Here is a 3,951-nt window from a genome sequence, read left to right as displayed (position 1 = left end):
ACTCGCAAGAAAGCCCCGGATTAGGAGTATCCCGTGTTCTCAAAAGAAAACAGACAAGAGAGAGGGCTGTTCATTCAAGATTTGGGAGGCACTTCTCGAGTACATTGTACCCTGGGGGCTGGAGTTGGAACAGCACTGGAAAGGGAAAGCCAGGGAAGGAGGGCCAAGACTCTGAGACAGCAATGGGGTTGGGAATGCTGGCAATGGCATTGCGTGAGTCCTTGGACTTCCTAGACAGTGAAGAACAGGCGTGCTGTAGACAGAGGCTCCCTAGAGTCCTGTGGAGCAGTGGCTATCTTAGACTTGAGATGAATTTGCTGAATATCTCTTCAAGTCTTGTGTAAGCTGTATCGTAGTCGTGAAAGAGCATTTCTCCCAGAGTTGATTATGTGCTTACGAGTCTCTTTGCACTATGCTTAGGACCTGGATACCTGCACCTACCTAAAATGTTTTAGGGAACTAAGCAAAATGTACTTAGCATGCAGCACCCAGCACCTGCTTAGTACAGGTCCTTAGCCTTTCTCTCTTTGCTTTCCTGGGAATTTCTGCAAATCTCACACTTCCTTGGGGAGTAATTTTTGCCTTCGGCTTCCTTTCCCATCTCCTGCAGTGTCTCCTCGCTTTAAGTCTGTAACAGCACTTCAGTCGTGCATCTGCCCACATCTCCTGCATCGTGCTCCTCAAGTGCAAGATCCAGGAGGATGGCAAGAGAGGCCACTTAGCGAAGTCACATATCTCATCCTTTTGAGGGTTTCCACTGAAAACAGCCACCTACACTCCTCACTTCTTCCCGAAGATGGTTACTTCTTAGAGCTTGAAATTACAGGATCCAAATGCTAAACAGAGCCTGGTTCAGAGATAAAAAGCAGAATGTCTGAGTGCCAGAGAAGCCAGGAGACATGCGCCTTCAGCTACCCAAGGTTGTCTGGTACATTTTAATTAACTGCTATTTGAAAGCTTTTGAATTAATTGTTGGTATCAGGTAATATTTCACACACACACACACACGTACGACAATGCGCGCGCGCGCGCGCGCGCGCACACACACACACACACACAACATAAGAGGGAAATTACTTGAAATATGTGGCTCAGAACTATCCTTTAAGAAATATGTTTCATAATCCCTGAGCAGTTTGATCAGAAAGGCATATAGAGGGACTGAGAAAGTCTCAGCTCCCTTGTTTTGATGCGAATGTCACCTTAGTTGCGTGATGGTGCGTTTGGACATAAATTTATATAGTCATTGTGTATTCCCTTTCTCAGAGCATGGGGGAGTGATGGTTGAGGACTTCTCAGTTCTCACGCACTTGCTCTCTGGAGCCCAGGGCTATGGAGGATCATTTACAAAAAGCTAAGGTATATTGATTGTTACCAGGTACAATTAAGAGATATTTCAAACAAGCTGCTGTGTATGACCTGTAGAGGTGAGTCAGCAGTTAAATACATTTATAGATGGCATTGCAAGGCACCAATTCACCGAGAGAAGAAGTGCTGTATTTCCAGACAGATTTTAGTTAAAGCTCACATATATAGCAGAGCAATCCAGAATGCTGGCAAACTCAGATGTTCTATTTTATTTTTAGACACATTTCAGTGCTCATGGGGAAAACAACCGTATTTTAAAGCTTTTTTTCCCCTTGGACAAATTAAGGTATTTCCTCACTGAATGTGGGTGAACTTTGAAAGATAACTCTATCTTTTTGAACAAGGAATTCTTTTAGGCAGAATGGCAAAAGAAAAGCTCACCTAGTTCCTCAATGTCAACTGTGGTTGCTGAAAGGCCTCCAAGAAGAGTAACTACATTGTGGGGTTCAGAATCTTTACTTGTTGATCCTGTTATCATCCAATAAGAATTTCTTTCATTTGTAATATTTTTTCAGTTAAGGGAGGAGTTAAGGAAAGTCACAAAGGTTAAAAAAAATCATCATTTTCCAAATAGAACCAGCCAGAAGGATGTCACTCCCTGCTTCCATTTTCCTGATTTTTATTTCATTTTTAGAATCACTTTATAATTTTGAGAATTTCATACATAAGTTCACTGTATTTGCATCCTTTCCAATTGTGCTCCCCCTTCCAAATCCTGCCTGTCTAACCATTCCTCATGTGTACTTATTTTTATTTTATTTTTGTGAGTGTGTGTATTTACTGAGTTGAATTAATGATACCCTTATTTTCATGTATTTAGGACTGGGATCTCATCTCTGAAAAAGAAGAAAAAAAAAAAAGAAAAGGAAAGAAACACATCAACAACCACAAAAAAGCCAGACTGCCAAACCAATCCTGACTTTCCATCTCTTGGAAGCCATTGACTGCCTCCTCTCCTTTCCAACCTCTTTCTCCCTCTGTCCCTGTTATTTAAAAAGTTACAACAGTTTTTCCATCTCTTAGATAGTAATTTGGCCTTAGCAAAAAGTAGTTAAGTTTTAGCTATGGCCAGTTTTTTCATTGTGGTGTATAACGTGTGGGGAAGAGTGTGAAGCAGAACACTGTGAGTGTGGCCCAACACATTTGGATATCATGATGTCATATCTCAGTGTCAAAAGTTGGACACTGCTATTAAAGAAAATGTTCTTGTGACAAAGAATTTTTAAAGCTTTTTTTTAAAATAAAAAACAAAACAAAACAAAAACAAAGCTTCTCATGTATTTCACCATTTTTTTTTCCTGCGACAGAAGTGGCCCTAAGAGCTGTGTAATCAAGCTGTTGCCAAGGAAACTTGTTCTTAAGTGAGTAGCAATTTCCCCAAGCAGATGCGTTTCCTTTCTGACTAATGAATGTGTAAATGGTACCTCTATTGGTTTCTGCCTCCATATTTTGGAAACAACTTGAACTATTTGCTTAGGACAGCAGACATCTGCTTTGTAAAACTGAAGCAGACAGACTCACAGTATGCCTTATTTAAATGCAACTTGTGCTGCATACTTCAAAAGCACAGCTTCGAGCTTGCACCTTTTTTGTTAGAAGACGTTTTATACCTGTTGATGGCAGAAATAATTGTTTGGATTGAATAATAATTAAGAAAAGTTTCTGTGAGGATTTAAGTGTCTGTCCGACCTGTGCATTTCATTCTCACAGGTCTAACAGTAGGCAAGAGAATTTGAGTGATCTGGGCTGGAAGGCCCACTAGAAGCTACAGAATAGCAATCTGGATATTGTTATGCAAAGCTGGGAGCACAAGACTATTTCAGAGGCAATAATGTTTTCTTCCAGTTCACCGATCCACTAATTTCTATTCACTTTAAACTGCTCTTGCATTTTTCAGAGGGGGAAAAAAGTTATTTCTGCAGTTAGTCCTGTTCTAATCTTTGGATTTGAAAAAAAAAAATCTTGATGACAAAGAGATATAGTCACTCTCCTGCTCTTGGGACAGCTGGCAATGGGTGCAAACATATGCAAATAAAGAACGACCCTAGCTGTTTCCATAAAAGATGGACCCACATGCCCTCTAATTATGTCTTTGAATCTCAAAGGAAGAGAAAGATAGATTTAAAGAATTAGGAAAGGGTAGGTCCCGAAAAAAACAAAACAAAAAACAAAACAAAACAAAACAAAAACAAAAATGGGAAGGGCACTGTGAGAAGAAGGATTATCTGAATAGATATGTGTTCACATTTTGTTAAAAAGTATCTGTCTCCCTTCTCTTTCGAGCCTTCTAATGTTTCAATACACCAGAATTTCCAATCGTACCTCTGGAATGAAGGACTATTAATTTGCTAATTTGTGTGAATTTTCAAGACCTCTCTTGGAGTGGTTGTGCAACTTTCCTTTCTTTTTTTTTCATCTTAAAAAGCATTTATTCATATTTTTTTAGTTTTTTGTTTCTCCACAATATCTCTCAAAGTGATTGAAGCTAAAGCTTTTAAAGGTTAAACTGCTGGTTTGATTTGAGTCTCCCCAGTGTTTCCATCAGCATTCTCTCTTTGTTCCAGGGTTTTATATAAAGAATCT

The 3,951-nt window shown here is 39.6% G+C and overlaps 1 long non-coding RNA gene across 1 annotated transcript; it reads left to right on the top strand.

Annotated features, from left to right (window-relative positions):
* The first annotated feature begins 378 nt into the window (after nt 1–378).
* LOC132647966 (uncharacterized) lies at nt 379–2,233 on the top strand. Its single transcript, XR_009586291.1, has 2 exons — nt 379–920; nt 2,189–2,233. It is a non-coding gene; the product is annotated as an uncharacterized LOC132647966 (long non-coding RNA).
* The last annotated feature ends 1,718 nt before the right edge of the window (nt 2,234–3,951 follow it).

This window comes from Meriones unguiculatus, chromosome 15 (genome assembly GCF_030254825.1).
Source record: "Meriones unguiculatus strain TT.TT164.6M chromosome 15, Bangor_MerUng_6.1, whole genome shotgun sequence".
NCBI classification, from domain to species: Eukaryota; Metazoa; Chordata; class Mammalia; order Rodentia; family Muridae; genus Meriones; species Meriones unguiculatus.
This window is presented reverse-complemented; position numbering and strand designations above follow the sequence as displayed.